We start from the raw sequence: 21,876 nt of genomic DNA, 5'->3' as shown, positions 1-21,876 counted from the left end.
TCAGTGGAAGTTCTAAGTGTGATATTTCTATAACGTACTTTCTGATTTGAAGGAAAACCTGATATAGCTGCATCACGGTCCATGCTTTTTCAGCTATAATTTTTAACATTCTATAATGAATAAAAAGAGGAGTGGTGTGTGAATGCTCCAGCAGCAACAAAGCTCAAGATAAATAGTAGTTAAAACAAACACCGCTTAGGCAAAAACAATGGAGATGCAGTCTCAATTTTTAAATCACCGCCAATCCATCCAATAGCCAATAATAATGTAAAATCCAAGTGCAGGCGTATATGTAAAAAAGCAGTTTTATAAAAAAAAGGGTGGTAGCTTTGTGAGCTTCTTCAGACCTAGGGTATAGGTTTTTTTAATTTTTATAATTTTTAACAGGCTAAGTAGATCAGGACCAAGTATCAAATGGTGTACCATAAACAGATGAATAAACTTTAGTACTTATAACACTTTCACACCATGCTGGCAAAATTAAATGCATGGTTATTTCTTGGTAATGCAGTAACATTTGCAGGAGCAAAAAATGTTAGACCTTTGTGGTTGTATGTACAGTAGATATAAAAAGTTTACACACCCCTATTAAAATGCCACACAACAAAGTATTAGTTTAAGGGTGTGTACACTTATGCAACCAGCTTATCGAACTTTTAAAAAATTTTTTATATCTTTTCCCTAACAGATTTGTTGGTTTTTCAATTGAATTGTACAGGTTATTGGTCACATTAAAGATGGGAAAAGTTTTGAAATGATTTATTGTGGTCTCATTTTTTTATATCACAAAAATCTGGCATTTTAACAGGGGTGTATAAACTTTTTATATTCACTGTAATGTCCAGGCCCTACTATGCTAAAAGTGTGCATTGATGTGTATGAGCCTAAAAAGTAAAGGGCTAACTAGCATCAGAAATAGAGCAGAATATAATGCAATGAAATTCACACCAAAAGACCACTTTTATTAGACTTTCAGTGATGGGAAACTTTTTTCCTCAACATCTAAAAAATAACCCTAGTATGAAAAAAGTCAGTTGGGTAAAAATATTTTATTTATTGTTGTTCTTTGACCAGGATGTCTAGTTGGACAGAATGCATTGGTGGGGCATCTACACATACAGACTTAGTTACAAAATGCCCACAGCATGAACAATTTCTACAATGGCAGAAATGAGTATTTGCCTATGAATATACAGGGATTACTGTTACAATGAAGATTGAGATAAGTGCTTCCATTTTGCTCTTGGTGAGAAAAGGAGCATAGGAGCATTATTTCTTGGGAACTGCTGATCACAAGAAACCCTAATAACTGCTTCATAGGTGCCAGTTGGAATTTGTGCTTATATTTTGCTCTTAGTGAGAGAGGGAGCAGAGTGCATAGATTCCTGACTTTTTCTGGTTTGGAAGTGAGTGTCTGTGCTTGATCATCCTGATTGGTCTTGTTGCTATTCATGGCATCTACCAGGAAAAGGCTATAACAAGCCTACAGACCCTTACATCATCTGGGACATGACTGTGGATCACCAAGCAGGCTGTGGCCTGCTTCTCATCTTGTGGTTGGTGCTACTGTTTTACTTGTATTGAGAGAAGAAGCAAAGGAGCATTGTATCCCAAAAGAGTGAAGCTATGGTGAGACCAATGCTAGTAGTAGTCAGGCATTATCCATTCAGGTGACTCCCCTGTTTTCATTATTCTTGACAAGCTAATTCTTTCTTTTCACTAAGTACTGCTTGATTTGCTTCTAACTTCAGAATATCTGCCTAAATACTTCACGCATAAGTCATCAGGCTCTACTTATTAGCTTCCCCTCAAGTGTTTGCCAGTGCCCTGTATAGCCATGGACACTCTCAGATGACATTTTTCCTGTAAGAGTACCATTGAAATTTCACCAGTATCTAGTTGCACATGGTACAACTAGTTTGCAGTGGCACTGTCCACAAAGTTGCAAACTTGATACCTCTGACATTACTTTATATTCTCACTACAACTGTCTAATCAATAAAAAGAGTCTGTTACCATGGATATGAACTTTCCCAATATCTCCGTTATCAGCTTGGTGGATATGGGTATCCTGAGGTAATGTAGAAATTGCTTTATGTTTAGTGACAACCAGTTAATTTTCAAACAAACTGATATGGTATGTGAGAGATTTATTTACACAATGTCAGTGGAGGCAAAGCTCTCACATAAAAGTACTCCTAATGTCAATAAGGTTGTCAGTAGTGCACATGCTGCACCCATCACACGCAATTCAAAGCAGACACATAGACACACATATGCTGAGGCACTTAAATGTAACTTTCCTAATTCCCAAAGACCTCATAGATGAAGTACACATAACACACACCCTCAGCAACCCCAAATGCACTCTTTCAAAACAACACCAGCATCAACAGATGTAGCTAGAGCTCATGGACCCTGTACTTCTAAGCCCATAAGGCAAGCCACCACAGAATGCAACATTCCACTCATCGGAGACTCCATTGTGACTCACAATGATGTCCCACTCACCAGGCTGAGTAAGGAGAAAACCATGATCAGTTGTTTATCAGGGACCAGGATCCACCACATTATACACAGTCAGGTCATTGCGCCTCAGGTACTGGTATGACTCAGTGATAGACCATGTGGGTGTAAATGACCTAAGACATACCTCCCTAGACTATATGAAGAGAAGCTTCATGGAGCTCTTGGAATATATGTCCCAGGCTGGTATGAGTCAAGCACTGAGCAACATTTTATCTTCTCCAAGGATGATGCCACAGTATAAACAAAGGATGACCGACTTTAATAATTGACTTAATTTCTGGTGTCATTCTAAGGGGCTGCAATATTATTCAGCAAGAAAGTAGATGGTCAGTAGAACACACTGCTTTGTCAGGGGTAGTCTGCACCTTTCCCAGCTCATTGTCCTCTCCCATAGTGCCTTTTTTTTGGCAATGCCAAAAAAAGTAATTCCAACATAGCAAATCAAATTCAAGAAGATCTAAGGGTGTTACTGCTCAGTGCTAGGAGTCTAAACAAAAAACTCCACTCCCTAGAAGCTCTCTTCATCTTAGAGGATGCATATGTCTGTGCGGTCACTGAGACATGGTTTAAAGCTGTGGAGAGCACACCGAGATTGCAAGGTTATAATGCCTTGCGCGCGCACACACACACACACACACACACACACACACACACACACACACACACACACACACACACACACACACACACACACACACACACACACACACAGATAAGCTACTACACAGACAGAGACTAAAGGTGGAGGTGTCTCGATTTACATATAAAATAAACATACCTCAAAGCTGATCAAACAGGACTATGCACTTGAGCTTCTCCATGTTGAAATCCCCATAGACAAAATTCAAAACCACTTCCTTGCAAGCAACAGGTCCCCCGCTGTGACCCAGGAAACCCATAACATGTATTTAAACTTTTTGGAAAAACTCACCATCCAACCCAATACCATATTTATGGGCAACTTTAATTACCTCACTATTAACTGGGAATCATATACGACACCATACATTCAGGCGCAGAGCTTCTTGGATTTTGTAAACACAAACTCCCTGGACCAGATTGTCAATGCACCAAAAGGGGTGCAACCATACTGGACCTGGTCCTCACTAATATGAGAGAGTGCTGCACACCCTCAAGTGCAATATCTTCTCTGGTAAGGTCAGACTACAAAATAGTCTACTTTGAAGTAAAAATAAAACTTGGAACCCCAACTTTCCCTGGAATATTCAGGATCTACTGTAAGGCTAACTTTCTAGTATTAAGTGATAACCTGGCAAAATTTCAAGTACCCATAAACCCAGAGAACACTGCTGCCTCCGCAGAACTGTTAACAGAAACCCTATATAAGTATGTTGATAGCTGCATAGAGGCAGCTGTACCCACCAGGAAGAAATACAGAACTAACTCAAAAAACAAGCCACAAGGTGGAATCACAACATCAGTAGGCTATATAACAGAAGGAAGAAAATCATGGCAAAAATTAGGAGTGCAGCACCCAGCAGGGTAAAAGCAGTCTCAAAGTAAACAAACAACCGAGAGCACAAATAAAGTCAATCAAAGCCAGATTTGAGGCAAATTTGGCCTTCCAGGCCAAGGGCAATCACAAGGTATTATTTAGCTATGTCCACAACCTCTAAGGCAATACACAGTTGTGTGTAGAGCTCACTGTAAATGGAGTCACCTATACTGAGCCAGAAGATATAGCAAACCTACTGGCTGACAAATTCAGCTCCAACTTTACCCCTCTCCCCCCATCAACCTTCCCTCAGGAAATACCACCAACTATAACCCCCCCCTGCTATCACTAGGGAACAGGTCCTTAATATTTTCTCTAAGAATGAAAACACTCCATCAATGGGCCCAGACAGTATCCCTGGATGCCTCTCTGTTTTTTAATTATTCCAAGTATTTTGAGTTTCTAATACCATGATGGGAATGGACCTCATTCCTAATCAAAATATGATTAAAATTCTTGAAATTAGTATTGTTTCAGTCTTTGACGTTAACCAGAAGGGCTGTTTGCAACACCCTCAACGTGCCCAGTAATGACTCCTTCTGCAATTTGTATGAAGTTACATGTGTTGGTAACATATCTAAGTATTATTGTAAATTCTCTTTTAGAAGACCCGTTGTTCCTACTACTACTAGAGCTATTTGGGTATCCTTCTTCCACATTGCCCTCATTTTTGCCTGCAAATCCTGGTATTTTATGACTTTGTGTCTCTCTGTACACAAGACACTGTAGGTACTGGGTGTAGTAATTTCAATGATCAGTACTCCTTTTGTCTTCTTTTCATGGGCCACTATATCTGGTTTTCTCAAATCTAATTTTTGAACTGTTGGTAATGGGTGATCCCATGTGATGTAGACTTCATAATTTTCTATGGTGCTTTGTGGCTCATGTTTCCAGTGCTTTTCAGCAACTTCAATATTATCATGTTTGCACAATCCCCAGTGCAACAGTCTTCCCACATTATTATTTTATTTATTTATGTGTTTCTCATTTGTTAACTGGGTTAGTCCATCTGAGCCAAAGGCCCATTTTCAGTGGAGACCCAAGGAGAAAAGCTCCAAAGCTTGCAAAAACAATTACATAAAGTCAAGAGTGCACAAATTAAGAAAATAATTACATAAATTCAATGGTGTACATATTAAAAATTACATAAATTCAAGACACTACAGGTTAAAAATTAACAATTACATAAAAAGTATATACAAGATAAAATGGTAGGTGTAGGGGAACATAGCTAGACTTGAGTAAGTAACAGAAGATAGAAGACTTATGTAGGTCTAAAGCACACAGTTTCATTTCCATGTTGGCATTACATTGTATCACTGAAAGCCATCTTTATAGGCAACATAGCATAGATGAGTTGGTATTAAAAAAAAGTATATATACAGTGAAACAGCTGATAGCTTCTCAGTGGCCTAGTCAAAATTTATTCCATCAATAACCCTAGGAGATATAGTATTATGGTAAGGAGAGGTGGATGGGGGGGGTTAGGTAGGGTCCTGGCATGGTCAGGAACTTGAGTTAACAAGGTAATATTTCAGTTCTTTTTTGAACCTGTTAGTGTTTTTGATAATTTAACCATTTGTGGAGAGTTTGTTCTTGGCTTGGGGGACTGTGGTTTTGTAGAGTAGTTTGCCAATGTTTTTATTAGATTTGTGTATGTCAAGAAGGAATTGATCGGAGCTATGGACAGTATGAGTAGCAGTATAGAGGGAAACTAGAGAGGAGATGAAAGGACAGGCTGAAGGTTTATTGAGTAAGGACAGAGTGATTTGTAGCTGGGAAAAGAGCAGAAGTTGGCAGAATTCAAGCCACTGGAGTTGTTTTAGAGCAAGTCAGTGGTGAGATTTGTGCCGTAGGTTGCTGGCAAATCTAGCTATTTTGTTGCATGTTTGTTTAAGTTTGGTTATTAAGGTGGATTGTAAATGTGTAAGTACTGGAGAGGCATACAGAAGGCAGGGGAGGAGGAATGCCTGTGCCGAGAAGGTTTGGAGTTAGAGAACAGGAATTTTCTGTTTCTATACAGTAGTCCCGCTTTTTGATGTGTCTTTTGAATACATTTTTGAATATATAGGTCCTATTTTAATTAGTCATTGATTATGGTGCCAAGGAGCTTGGTGTGTGATTCAGCTTTAATAATAGTGGTATCAGGAGATGAGATGGTGAAGGTGGTTTTATGATGGGACAGATTTAGAAAGGAAGAGAAGGAGTTTGTTTTTTTAGCATTTAGGATGAGTTGTTAATCAGTTAGCCAATGTTCAATGGTGAAAAATGAGCTTTCAGTATACAGTCCTTCTGCCATTACTATATCACAACCAACAAGGTGTGTGACTGTTTCCAGTTCTGTTTTGCAAAAAACTACATTTGTCTGTTTTTCCCACATGTTCTATGGACTTTGTAAACCAATGTGTATGTAGTCCACTATCCTGGGCTGCCAATATTAACGTTTCATCTTTTGGTTTAAAAGCACCTGTCTTTAATCATTTCTGCATTCGATCCTGATCAACATGAGGTTGTTCATAGGATCATAGGAGGTTACTAGGCTAATGGCCCTGGGGACCTTACAAGCCTAGCCAAGAGTTTATCCGCAAAAAAGAAACCTCAGTTAGCACCTGTCACCCCTGTCATTGAGGAACACAGGTGGAATCCCTGTGACAAATTTGTGGTTTCCCATCCACTCATCAAGGTTGCACTTGAAAAAGGTCAGCGAGGTACTCTGACATGCATTGGAAGTTGGTTCCAGAGATGGGGCAGCCTCTGGGAGACAAACCTGTCTCTCCAGTAGGTTTTGTTCATGTTGCATATTAGATTTAGGCTTTTTAAGCGGGTAATGTACAAGGAGTTAGACTTATGGATATGGAGCATCTCTAGTAGGGCAGGGTCCGATATTGCCTTGTAGGCAAGACACAGATCACCTCTGAGCAATCTGTATGATACTGAGTAGGGTGATAGTGATTTGAGCCTATCCCCATAGGACAGGTGTTGGAGACTAAGGATTTTCTTGGTGAGGTATTTCTGTGGCCTTTCCAGTTGGTGCAGGTGTTTGGAGAGGTACATACCAAATGGGGCATTATTCTAAGTTATTGTCCTAATGAGGAAGGAGTACAGAGAGGTAATAACCTCCTTTTTTCTGGATGCAATACCTTTACTTCTGAGATAAACCAAGTAAAAGGCTTTTCTGATCACTGCCGCTACATGATGGTTGTATGTGAGATTGATGTCAACCTGAGTTCTCAGGTCTCTCACCACAGGTTGTGTGCTTAGGGGGTTGCCATTGATGTAGTCATCAGTAGGGCCATCTTTTTGCTGAATGGTATGATAATACATTTTTTTGCGTTTAACTTAAGACCATGACTTTGGCACTGGTCATTAGTTGCTGTGAGACCCTCTTGCAGTATTTTGACATCATTCGGGGAGTCAGTGACTCCCAACTTACAGTCATCTGTAAACTTGGTCAATCGCAAGCCTTTTGTCTTTACCTGGACTTCTGAGAAGTAGATGCCAAACAGTAGGGGTCCCAGGACAGATCCCTGGGGAACACCACTAGTGACAGTTCTGCTTTTGGAGGTGGAGGCACCTATTTTGACCTTGTGGGTACTACCAGTGAGCCAGTTGGCCACCCACCTGATGAGATAGGGATTTATGCCAAGTTGCATTAGGTTTTCGATGATGCCTGAGTGGGGGATTGTTTCAAAGACCTTGGCCAAGTCAAGGTAAGCTGTATGTACTGACTTACCATCATCCAGGGCCTTGGTGACAGTCTCAAAGAAGTCAACCAGTTTCAACAGGCAAGATCTTCCCTTGACAAATCTGAACTGGGTGGGCTCACGTGCTTGGAGATTGGCGATGTCCTTGTTTATGAGATCAAAAATAATATGCTCCATGGCTTTACAGATCAGACTTGTCAAGCTAATGGGGCGATGGTTTCCGGTGTCAGTAGTGGCATCACCTTTGTGCAAGGGGATGACAGTGGCAGTTCTCCACTCTGCTGGAATGAAGTCTGTACTTAGGCTGTTTTTGAATGGGGTGCTCAATGGTGAAGCTAGTTCTTGCTGGAGATGGTGCAGAATACAGCCTGGGATACTATCAGGTCCCATGGAAGCTGTGTTCCTTGCCTTGGATAGGGCCTTTAACATGATCTATGGGCATGTGAGGTGTGGGACAAGTATCAAGGATGTTGAATAGGCCTTTGGGGGGTTAGGGGGTGAAGTTTGCACTGAACCTATCTGCTAGCAGGTTGGCTAAGTCAACAGGATCAGTGTAAGTGGTACCATAAAGTACTAATTTGGAACAAACCTGGGCTTTGCCATGGAGGTTCCTAATGTATCTGAAGAAGGCTTTGTGGTTTCCCTTTGTTTCAGAGGCTAATTTCAATTCATAATTGGCTTTGGAGGTTTTCACTGGTGATCTAATTTGCTTGTTGAGGCTGAGGTGGGAGTTTTTCCAGTTTTTAATTTGTTCCTTTTACCCTTGGGCCACAGTTTTTTTTTCCTTTTGTTGTAAAGCCAGTTGATAGAGGATGTCTACCAGACAGGTTTGCATTTCTTGAGGAGTAGGTTTTAGTTCTGCTGGGCATGGCTGAGTCCATGCAGTTGTACAGGTGCTTGTATACTGCATTGGCATACTGTTCAGCATAGTTGTCTGTATCCTCTGAGGGTAGCAGTTGTGTGAAGCTACTGATACCCTCCATTAGGAGTTTGTAGTCAACTTTTGAGAAGTTTTTTCTTCTGGTTATGGCTGGGGAGCGGTTGGGTGAGATAGACACTTCGAATGAGACAGACCGATAATCTGATCTCACCAGGGAAGAACACACTATGGGAGTGGTGTTGTGGTCACCCATGTTGGTGAGAACCAAGTACAGAATGTTATCTCACATTTTGGGAGATGAGACAATCTGGTCTAGTAGATTAGAACTGATGGAGTCAAAGAATTGTTGGGCGAGTGCATTAGTGCAGGAATAGTTCACCCAGTCTATGGTGGGGTAGTTGAAATCACCAATGATCAGGGTGTTAGGAGGTACCTTGATGGAGTCAAGTAGGTCCAGGTAGGAGGAGTGGGTGTTCTGAGTCATGGACGGGGGTCTATAGCTGGCTATAACTTGGATGAGTGTCTTGCCAACTGTCAGTTGCACCTGGAGTAATTCCGGTGCATCATGCTGGCAAACCAGTCTGGAGATGTGCCTGTCCTTAATGAAGATAAGCACTCAACCAAACTTAGTCTTCCCGACCTCATTTTGGGGTTGGAATGTGTGGAATGAGGTATAGCCTGGTAAGGTAGGGGTGCTCTCCACAGAAATGAACCAAGTTTCCGTTACCGCACAGACATAGGCATCTTCCAGTGTGAGGAGAGTCTCCGGTGAGTGCATTTTCAGGTTAAGGCTCCTAGCATTAAGGAACATGACCTTCAATTTGCTTTTTGACAGATCTTTTATGTTGGAAGATTTGTCTTTGGGACATAGCCTAAAAAAGGCACAATGGGGGAGGCAAAAGCCTTGGCCAGGATCCGGAATCCCAGTAGTGACAGGTGTAGGCCATCTCTGGTAAAGCTTTGAGGTCTGTCATCCATGTCATCCCAGGCAAACAGATACTGGATACCCTTGGAAAGACACCAGAAACTAATCCAAGTGTTGAAGTCAATTATTTTTTGTTGGCATTGTGGTATCATTCTTGATGAAGGTAGGATGCTGCTTAGGGCTAGGGTCATACCTGCCTGGGACACATACTCTGAGAGCTCAATCATGTCTCTCTTCATACAATCCAAACAGGTACATCTCAAGTCATTCACACAAACATGGACAATGAAATCTTGTACCTGTTGTGGAAGGACTTAAGTGCGTGCGTGATGTGGCGGATTCTGGTACCTGACAGACAACTGACTATGATCTTCTCCTTGTCGAGCCTGGTGAGGGGAACATCAGTGTGTCTCACAATTGAGTCACCAATGACTAGTATGTTTGGTTTGTTGTTATGCCTTATGGGCTGTGTTGGTTTATTGTTATGCCTTATGGGCTGTGTTTGTGAGACACTGGTGTGTTGTCTGCTGTTTGTGATGTGTGTGATGTGTTTGGTGTTGTGGGTGGGATGCTTGGGAGTGTGTTTTGGAGGTATCTGCTGTTTAGGTATGTTTTTTATTCAGGACCTCTGCAGAGGTGGGTGTATGTTGTGCTTGGCAATGTGATGTAGGTGGTGTGGTGTTTGTGCTGGTGGTCTCCTCTTTGTCAGGAGTACTGACTGTGGTACGAGAGAGCATGGATTTCAGGATACTAATGTAAATGCATTTCTCCAAAGTAGAATTATATGATAAGTGAAGAGGGCTGTCAGTGAACATGAGGCAGTTGCTACACTGTCTCAGTATGCCCATGTCAACCAGGTTTGCGGGAGAAACTGATGGGAATTGTCCAGACATAGTGTTCTGAATACTTGGGCGGACTTATAGGGATACGGTTTTGATAAGGGATTTTCCACAAGAGTGTAGAGCACAAAAAAACCTTCTTAAATGTAAAATAACTGGCCTGAAGCACAAGTGCTAAAACCAAAACTAAGATGTTTAGAATAGCAGATAAATTTAATCAGGCTACTAACAAGCAGTAATAAATACAGCAGAATAAGAGCACCTGAACACTTAGAGCGCACAGCAAAGCCAAATACGGTAATAAAGTAGGTAGAATACAGTTACAGTAAGAGCAGCTGAATAAAGTCTAAAAAATGTTTTTTTTTTTTTTTTTTTTTGTTAAGGGAGAGGGAGGAAACAGAAGATAATTCAAGATTAAGATTCTTCCAAGAGTTTTCTATACTTGCAAATATATTTATGCATTTTTCACATTTCTTGCCTTCTCATCTGATACTTCACCTTATATTCTTTCTTTTGTTTTTTTGGCACATTCAGTTGCTGTCTGATTTTTATCTACTTCTGGTTTGGTTTCCATTCCCACTTGACTCCGATATGCTTCTGCTAAACTAAGCAGAGAAGTCGTTGTGGACTTATTCTCCTCATGTTTCAAAACTTTCACTATGTTTGGGTCTTGTGACATCAGCAGATATGTATGCAGTCCCACGATAGCAGCTCTATACATGTAATCAGTTTCGAGGAGCCCCATGCCTCCTTCAGAATGGGGAATATATAATCTTGGTATGCAATGATTTTTATAAATCATTGGATGAGCATGAAGCATCCTTCTTGTTTTCCTGTCCAACCTATCCAACACCTTTTGGGGCCAGTCAATCACTCTAAAACTGCAAGTTAGAACAGGAAGAGCAAATTGGTTTACAGCTTGGACTTTGTTCCTAGATGTCAACGCTGTTTTCAGTATTAATTTAAAATATTCCTTACGAAATTTTATTTGCATTTGTTCATGTTTTATTGTTCATCCTTCATCAATTGCCAGATATTTATACACACCCTCTTACTCAAGTTCTTTTATATCACATTCTTGTTCCAAACATGATGTTCTCTTGATGCTGCAGTTTTCCTGCTTTAAAAGTTGCTTTTGAACATTTACCAAGATCAAATTGATAGTCTTATGTCATCTGAAAACGTTTTGACCACTTGCGGTTGTGCTTTCAGTTCCTCATCTGATGAGCTATACAGTTTAAATCATCTACAAAAAGAGGATGTGAAGTATTTAGACTGTTGTTTTCTGGGAACCAAATTGTAGAAATTATCTAATCTGTTAAGTAGACAGCTTAGTGGATTAAGCGCAAGACAAAAGAGCAGCAGTGACAGAGGGTCACCCTGGAAACCCCCTCCCCCTTTCAATTTTTATCCCTGGAATAATAATTTGTCCATTATCATGGCTTAACTGCAGAGTGGTTTGCCACTGTTTCATGGTGGCTGTAATGTAATCAATCAGTGGAGGGTGTATCTTATACATTTTTAAGCACTCTTTTATCCATGAATGTAGGATACTGTCATATGCTTTTTGTGGTCTATCCATGTCACACTTAGATTCTTCCCTTTTACAGTTCTCCATTATAACTTTATTTAACAACAAATGATCCTTTGATCTGTTCTGATACTGCGCATTGCTTTTATCACGTCTATCTTTCTGATGTTTTTTGTTGATCTGTTTCCTGTTCTATAATCTTCTAACAGTGACACTTCTTGTCATAATTGCTTTATAGATTTTTCTGTTTGATACTTCCATGATGGCATTCGATTTCTCCCCTTCTTTTCCCTTACTACTCCGTATTTTTGTGGTAAGAATTTATCTGCTATTAATTTAGGTGCACACTAATATATACTATTTACTTCTGTTATATCACATGAATCTCTATGGATAATTCTAATTACTGTGTTCACTGGTTTTATCAGCCTTCTAACTTTTTGGATTTTATTGACTTTCTGCAGTCTGTTTCTGTCATTGATCTTAAAATGTCTGTCCAGTTCTATTAAATCAAGCAACTCTTGACTTAGACAATTTTCTTCTAAACTGAGGGCACATTTTTGTTCTCCATTTCCTGCAGAGATTCTACAGAAAGTTCCAGTGCCACTTCCTGTGCCACATTCTCTTCAGTTTCATCCTGTGTAATCCATTGCTCTTTCATGAGGGAGCTCACTGGCCTATCACTCCACACCATTGATGAAGAGTTGATAGAGTTTCCTGTTCCTTCTCTTGCTGTGCAACTTCAACTGACCATTTGTACTGGTTTCCTATGAAAGTCTCCAAAGTATCTTCATATAACAACTGATCAGATGTTTCCCACTCCACTGGTTTCTCCTTAATTTGAAGATCCACTCATCTATACTGCTGTGATATTAACTGAGTTAGATTTTCTTCACTAAATCCTTCACTTTGCAGGTAATCATAGCCTCAGTTTCTATTTCTTTAACTTCTCCATTACTAATCTCTTTTCTATTTTTCCTCTTTTTTTATTTTGTAAAATTTTCCTTGTCTGGATGCCTTTGCCTTTATTTCTCTTCAAATATCTTTGGTGCTGCTCTTTTTTGTGTTGATTAGTTTTGCTTTCTCCTTTGCATAAATATTACGCCATATTAAATCTCTTTTTCTTTCCCATGTCCATATCTCCTCTTCAGATGTCTCCTGCTCCTGTAGCTCCTCCTGTTTCTCCTTACTTTGGGGACACATTGTTTCATCATGCTGTGATATAACCTGTGTTAGGCTTTCTGACTTAGATTTTCTACACTAAATCCTTCTCTTTCTAAGTATTCCATAACTTCATCTTCTATTTTTTTAACTTCAGCTTTACTAACCTTTTGCTCTATGCTCCTTCTTTATGATCTTTTTTTTAATTGTGAATTTTTCCATATCTGGATGCCTTTGCCTGTATTTCTCTTCACAGATCTTTGGGTTTGCCTTTTTTGTGTTAACTAGTTTAGCTTTCTCCTTTGCATAAATATTGCACCATAACGGATCTCTCTTTCCCGTGTCCATATTTCCTTTTTGTACCTTTCAAAAGTCTCTAGATTTTGTTCTTTATATTTTCACACTTCCTCAGTCGCTTCTTTTTCCAAACGGTCCAAGGTTTTTTGGTTTATATAATGTTTTCAGAAATCTGTTGTGTTAATGAACACAATTTTTTATTTGAAGTTTCTGACGTTTTTTCTTGTGAAGGTATTTTTCTTTCCTTTAATTTCTCTCTTAATCTTTTTGCATATCTTCTGTCTGGAAATTCTGGGCTTCTGATTTCTTTCTTATCCTCAACAGTCCACTCTATCATCTTTATGGCTCTTTTTTGGCCTATCAGTTTTTGTAATTTTTATAGACTGCTACTTCCTTCTACAACAGAGGGGGGGGTGTCCTCCCCCTGTGCCTGGCCTAGCCCCATTGTAGGTTTGTTTCCGTGTTTTGAGGATTCTACACTGTCAGTTTTTTCTGCCTGGCACCAGTGCGCCTACCAGGACTGGGCACTTTTTCTGTCCTGGATCAAGTTCACTCAACAATCTTTTTTATTTTTAACCTACTTCTGTCCATGATATATGCTGTATAAAATACAGTCTGTATATCAGTGTTGTTTTGGTGAGATTTTGTAAAAAACAGGGTCCACCTTGTGAAGGTACTCACCAAGACTTGTGGATGAATTCACTTCCAGCAATACTACTCCCCTTTGCTTGCTGACTTATCATCTCTCCATTCAGACCCCAAATAGCATAAAGCATTACCTATCAGGCCCTCTGGAATTGCTATTTAACTGCAGCCTCCAAACAGGCTTCATGCCTCAAGAATGGAGAACAGCAACAGTCATCCCTCTGCATAAAAGTGTGCCATCTACATACCCTGGAAAGTACAAACCCATAAGTTTCACTAGTCTCACATGCAAAGACATGCAAAGAATTATCATGGAAATGATGACTCCTGACAGTGGACCCAACCCAATTTAGTTTCATCAAGTGCAGGCCATGCCTATTCAACCTGGTGGACTTCTTTGAGAAGGTCACCAAAGGCATGGATGAAGTTAAAATGGTTTGCATTACCTGCCTTGATCTGGCCAAGGCATTTGACACAATCACCCACTCAGGCATTGTTAACACATTTAAGAGGTTAGGTACAAACCCTTATGTCACCTGGTGGATAGCCAGCTGGCTCACAGACAGGACCCAGGAAGTTAAAATTGCAGAGGTCACCTCTACAAAGAGGCCAATCACAAGAAGAGTCTCTCAGGGATCAGTTTTTAGACCACTCCTTTTTGACATTTACTTCTCTGAAGTAAAGAGCAACATCATTGGCCTCTGGCTGACTAAATTTTCAGACGATTGCAATTTAGGAGCTGTCGTTGAATCACCCACTGCACAAATGTTCTTCAGGAAGGGCTGAAACAGACAGACAACTGATGCCAGAGGCAAGGACTAAACATAAATGCCAATAAATGCATAATAGTATCCTTTGAGAAGTTATGCACCCCTGGAAACTATCATATTGACAACACACCCCTAAGAGTTGAACCAGTACTGGGGACACAAATAGACAGTAATCTAGCCTTTGATTATCATGTGTCTACAGCAGTGAGGAAATCATTCTATGTTGTGCAACTTATAAACAAAGGTATGGCATCTAGGCCCAAAGAAGTCATTGTTCCAGAGTATTCAACAATTATCAGACTTATCATTAAGTACAATGCCGCATTCAGTATGTACATAACCAGGTATATCCAACAACTGGAATATCCACATATGTTCCTCACTAAAAGAATACATGTCCTATACAGACCGCCTCAAGGCCCTATCCCTGTATTCTGTCTCCTACAGACCGGTGAGGAGCAATCTATGCCTGGCATGCAAGGCATTGTCAAATCCCATTCTGATGGTTCTCCTGCAAATCTGCAAAACAAACAGCACCAGAATTATCCATTCTAAAAACTTAAACCTTGCCTGTGATAAATAGGACCTGATGGAGAGACCGGTATATGTCCCAGAGACTACCCCTTCTGTGGAACAGGCTCTCCATCCATGTGAAGCAGAGATCTTCCCTAACACAATTCAAGTGTAACTTGGACAATTGGATGGGGGAAAGAAAATTTATCCCTAATTAGGTACCAATGTCTCTAATGGACACAGGCAGCCTGCAAATAGTTCATCTTCCAGGCACCTTCTTGTAAATGTTTCACCTCCAAAGCTCCTGCTTACACTTATCAAGTTTACCAGAACTTGTCAGAGATTTGGGATGCATGGCTAGGTTTAAAAAGGCCCTTGTTGTAGTTAGCCTAGTATGCATGTATGAACTTATAATGAAGACTGATGTGAAAAGAAATGAACTAAGATTTGAAGAAATTCATAGATAGATATGTATACATACATACATATATACACATACAGTTTATATAGTGTTAGCCACGTTTGGTCCTCATTATATCATTAATCAGATCTACCTCATAACACCGACAAGCAAAAACACCGACAACGAGATCACCGACACCACAACACTGACAGTTGAAAAACACGACAGTTCACATGCCTGACAAACCACAATCCCGACAGTCAACAAAGCAAAACAAATCCATTTCCGAAAAACACATACACAACACAAGCACACCAAAAACCTTACAAACCTACACTGCACCTTACATACACAACTATCTATGCACTAACCTTAACCCAAATCCTAACCCTAAGGTCCGTCACTATCGCACACTTACCTTACCCGCACCCTAACCCTAAAGTCCATCACTATCACACACTTACCTTACCCGCACCCTAACCCTAAAGTCTGTCACAATCGCACACTTACCATACCCACACCCTAACCCTAAAGTCCATCACTATCGCGTACTTACACAGTCACGCTCATTTCGCATGTTGGTGTTTTCAGCGTCAGGATTCTGGACTGTCGATCATTTACATTGTCGGTCTTCCGGTGTCAGTCTTCTCATTGTCAGCATTTTCAGCTTTAGTTCTTTTCAGGTAGACCCCATTTATCATATCTAATATAAGGTAAAACAAAATCAGACATATAGTGAGTGTATTGTTACAATAAAATGGCATTTTGAGGCAATGTTACAACTGCCTCATGTACACAGACAACCCTCTCCTCCTACCACCAAACATTAATACACGTGAGAGATGCAATTATACAGCCAAACTGGAGGCTAAGCTGTCTCAACCCAAGGCTGGATCAGACAGTCAAGAGGAGAAGGGAAATACATGCATCACACCACCAGTCTCACATAGACCCATTAAACCAGCACCGGCAAAAAACACACATAAATACACAAAAACATACTCAGAGGCTCTAAATAAAAATCTGCAAAAGCAACAGAGACCTCCAAAGCAGACTTCCAAGCAACCTCCACCCCCCCCAACACAAGTAATGAAACACATACTTCACAAAACCAGTGTGCCATGCAATCACAGCCCTTAAGGCAAAATAACATACATAACATACTAGTAATAGGTGACTCTATAGTCAGGCACACTGACGTCCCACTCACTAGGCTGAATAAGGAGAAGGTTACTGTTAGCTGCCTGTCGGGTGCCAGGATATGCCACATAACACAAGCACTCAGGTCACTCCAGAACAAGTACAAATATGACCCTGTCATTGTCCATGTTGGTGTGAATGACCTGAGCCGTTCCTCCCTGTACTACATGAAAAGAGACATGGAAGAGCTATCTGATCTTGTAGCCCAGGCCAGTATGACCTCGACCCTGAGTAGCATCCTGCCCTCACCAAGAATGATACCACATTATAAAGAAAAAATTATCAATTTCAACAATTGGCTAAGTTTCTGGTGTCATTCAAAGGGGATCCAGTGTCTGACCACCTGGGATGACATGCTCGACAAGCCACGCTGCTTCACTAGAGACGGCTTGCACCTGTAACCCTTAGGATTTTGAATACTGGCCAAGGCTCTTGCCACCCATCACAGTGCCTTTTTTAGGCAAGGCTTAAAAGACAAACCCACCGCCATAAATAGCACAAGTTACAAAAAACTGAGGGTGATGCTACTCAGTGCCAGAAGTCTAAACCTCAAAATGCATGCACTCGAGGCACTCCTCAGTATGGAGAAAATTGATATATGTGCAGTAACAGAAACCTGGTTTAAGGCTCCAGAGACCACCCCAGCACTACCAGGCTACAACTCATACCATACATTTCGGCCACAGAACCCAGACCGAAATACAAAAGGCGGGTGCGTATCCATATTCATCAAGGATACCTACACCTCCAGGTTAGTGGCACATGCACGATGCTTCAGAGATCATTCACGTGCAACTAACAGCAGGCAAAACTGCAATTGAAATTGTAGCTTGCTACAGATCACCCACCATGTCCCAGGACCCCCATTCTGCATTTCTGGAAACACTGGGAAATATAAAGGTCCTACCAAACACCCTAATATTGGGTGATTTCAATTAGCCAAACATTAATTGGGAGAACTCCTCAAGTACTAACTCCCTTGCCCAACATTTCCTAGAATTTATAAACTCAAATGCCTTGGATCAACTGGTCAACACTCCCACCAGAGGTGACAACATATTGGACCTGGTCATCACCAACATGGGCAACTGATGCTCCACACCGGAGGTCAACTCCTCACTGGTCTGAATTGACCATAAACAAATCACTTTGGATATCCACATTCTGCCCCTACCCCCAGACAAGGAAACCACCGTGAAAAATTTTTCAAAAGCAAACTTCCCATTACTTAAGACCGAGGTGGAAAGTTTCAAAGCCCCCATGCTAAAGGATAACATTGTCCAAGCTGCAAAATCCTTTACTAATGCATTCTATGGGCACCAACAAGAATGCATGGATCATGCTATCCCAAGCAAAACTAAGACTCACTCCTCCAAGAAAAGGAAACCAGTCTGGTGGGCTCCTACCATAAACAAGCTATACAATAGAAGGAGGAAACTAGTAGAGAAAAGAGTAAAATCACAAGAAGGGAAGACATCCTTGATCAGTATCAGCAAGAAACTACGATCCCTCATAAAATCATCCAAGGCGAGTTTCGAAAGAAAAATTGCCAAGGACTCCAAAGATAACCACAAGGCATTCTTTAGCTATGTCAAGAATCTAAGTAGCATTGCTCAGATCGGCTCAGAGTTAGTGCAGAATGGTACAAAATACACTGAACCAACCGATATTGCCAACATCCTGGCAGACAGGTTCAGCTCAAACTTCACCCCCCTCTCACCCCCAAAAGGGCCCATAACCATACCAGAAGAATGTAGAGCTCCTGAAATCACAGACACTCATGTTAAAACAGCCCTCTCCAAATACAAAAACACAGCATCAATGGGACCGGACGGAGTCCCAGGCTTCATCCTAAACGAGCTCAAAGATGAACTAACCCTTCACCTAAACACACTGTTCAAACTCAGCCTCTCCACAGGTTATGTACCCATAGAGTGGCACACAGCAACAGTTAATCCACTCCACAAAGGTGGAGCCACAACAGACCCTGGGAACTATCGCCCTATAAGCCTGACTAGCTTGGTCTGCAAGGCTATGGAGTTCATCATCTTAGAACTCATTAACAGAGACATTGGGAACCTCCAAACACTGGACCCTACCCAGTTTGGCTTTGTTAAGGGCAGGTCATGCCTCCTAAACCTGGTGGACTTCTTTGAGACAGTTACCAAGGCTGTAGACAAGGGAAAGGTGGTGCACACAGCCTACCTAGATCTTGCAAAGGTCTTTGACACCATTCCTCATTCTGGTATTATAGACAAGCTCACCAGCCTGAACATAAACCCCTATGTCACAAGATGGGTTGCCAACTGGCTCACAGACAGAACCCGCATGGTAAGAGTTGCGTGAGCTAGGTCTGACTCTAAACTGGTTACAAGTGGCAATCCCCAGGGCTCATTCCTAGGACCCCTCCTGTTTGGTATATACTTCTCAGAGGTACAGGCAAGCACAGGAGGACTATGGGTGACCAAGTTCGCAGACAACTGCAAACTAGGGGCTATAATTGACTGCCTGGCTGACACAGACATCCTCCAAAAGGGTCTAACTGAGACGGACACTTGGTGTCAAAACCATGGCCTCAAGCTAAATGCCAAAAAGTGCATAGTCATCCCCTTTGGAAAAAACAAAGTACCCACAAACTACCACATAAGTGGTAGTCCCCTAAATACGGAAGACGTAATAAGGGATCTGGGGACCCAAATAGATAGTAAACTCTCCTTTAAATATCACATTGCCAAAGTGGTTAGAAAATCCTTCTACGTGGCACACTTTATCACAAAAGGGTTCGCATCCAGATCAAAAGAGGTCATTGTTCCCCTCTACTCATCGCTCATCAGACCCATCATAGAGTACAACGCCCCATCTGAGATGTATCTTTCAAGACACCTACAACAGCTGGAAAGACCACAGAAGTACCTCACCAAGAGGATCACTGGCCTCAAACAGATGCCCTAATCAGCTTGACTGAAGAAATTCCAGCTGTACTCGGTTGCATACCGCCTACTCAGAGGTGATCTCTGCCTGACATACAAGGCCATGTCCAACCCACAACTGATCAACATGCTCCACCTAAAGAAAAGCTTATCCCCTCAAGCCACATGCTCTAGGGATCTAAACCACACCACAACAATAAATAGGATGTGGTGGAGGGATAGATTCCTGTCACAGAGACTTCCCATGCTTTGAAACAAGATTCCAATCTACATTAAGCAGAGCTCCTCGCTAACACTCTTCAAGAGAAACCTTGACGAGTGGATGGGAAACAGAAAGTTTACCCGGGATCACTTCAGTGGCTCTGCTGGACAGAGGGACAGAGAACTAATCTAAGGGGGCGTCGAAAGCCAACACATTCTGGCTAGGCTTATAAATGCCTTCAGGCAGATAGCCTAATACCTACCTATGAACCTATGTAAGCTCAAGATACTGGTATATATAGTGAATAACACACTTAACAATAGTATAATATCATGCAAGCAAATGCAAATGTACATAGCATATCCAGTGACAGAAGGGTAGGTATATAGTATACAGATTTGGGTAATATAATTATAAAACTGGTATAACTGCTTTGCTAGAGGAGATCTGATGTATAACAGCAGAAGGCAGAAGATAATTTTGAGAAATAATTTGGTAACTAATAGATGTTATACAGGAAAAAAGCAAGCAGAGTAGAATAAGTGAGACTGATGAAAGAATGGTGTATTACAGAAATGTGTGGGTGACTGAAGTGGTGGCCAGAGGGATTTTCATGGTGTACAAAAGCAGCAGTAATGAAGAGGCAGGCAATTACTGAATACAGAATGTCCAGTGTAATGTCTAACAGCATGTAAAGTTGACTGGGGGTGGACTGCCAGATTTCACCTAGCCACCTTGGGTCTCCTCTAAAAAGAAGCTGCTGTCCTAATGAGGTTCAAGCAGTCAACAAAACACGAATACATGCATTTATACATACATACGTACGTACGTACGTGCACAAATAAATAAATAAACAAATGATTGAAAATAGTGAGAAAAGTGAAACAATAAACAGAAAGTAAAACATATAGACCTGGTCAAGGGGCTCAGGTATCTGTTTAGCTAGGCCATGTAAGGTCACTATTTACTTTCTGTGTGATATTTGAGACCCAGTGTAAATTTAAGTAGGAGGGCAAATGTTTGTTTTGTTCTTTGGCTATATGGACACTGTAGGTTAAGTTTCATTGCTTAATAGCAGATGGTTTGACTTATTAATAGACGTCTCTAGAGAAAAATGGGTTTGGGGTGGTTGCCAGGTCAATGTCTTGGATAATTCTAGGCAGCTACTGTACTGTAGCAATTTGCAAATCAGTAGTTAGGTCTGCTTTAAACAGTCAGCTGAATCCTTTCTTATAATCTTACCCAAAGCTTCACAGTGATAAGGGTGGGAAGGTATCAACAAATCATTTGTTCTTGTTATAAGATGGTTCAGGTTTATGTATGATGATTGTTTGATAGACAGAAGGTTAGAGGAGGCAAGCAGGAAGCTGGGCAGCATAAAGGCATGGACATGTGGCTGTTATAGTGTAGGTGGTAATAAAGATCCTAAATCTGAGAAGCATGCCAAGCCTCTGATTTTGGAATAATATATTCAATATGGAAGACAGCCTGAGCTCAATCTCCAGTATGACCCTCAAGAAGGTATAGAGACTTTAAAACTTCAACGGCTGAGTGATCTTTATCTATCCAGCTGACACGGTTTCGTCACAAAAATGTGTTATTACAGTACCAGTACCAGATAGACTGACAGCACCCCATTGTTTCTGAGTGTCATTTGAAAGGGTCAAACAAATAACTGTGTGAATTCTTCCCTTCTGACTGACAGACACCTAAATGAATGGGGGAAGTATTACCTCAATCACAACTGATTGAGAACTGCACTCATCTAATAACATTTTTCAGGGGTGCAAGAGCCCATGCACTCTCCAAATCCAGAATAGTGCACAGCAGG

The sequence above is a fragment of the Protopterus annectens genome, chromosome 12.part0 (assembly GCF_019279795.1).
Source record: "Protopterus annectens isolate FY-2018-M chromosome 12.part0, PAN1.0, whole genome shotgun sequence".
In the NCBI taxonomy this organism is placed as follows: domain Eukaryota; kingdom Metazoa; phylum Chordata; order Ceratodontiformes; family Protopteridae; genus Protopterus; species Protopterus annectens.
The sequence above is the reverse complement of the archived record's forward strand: the minus strand, read 5'-3'. Positions refer to the sequence as shown.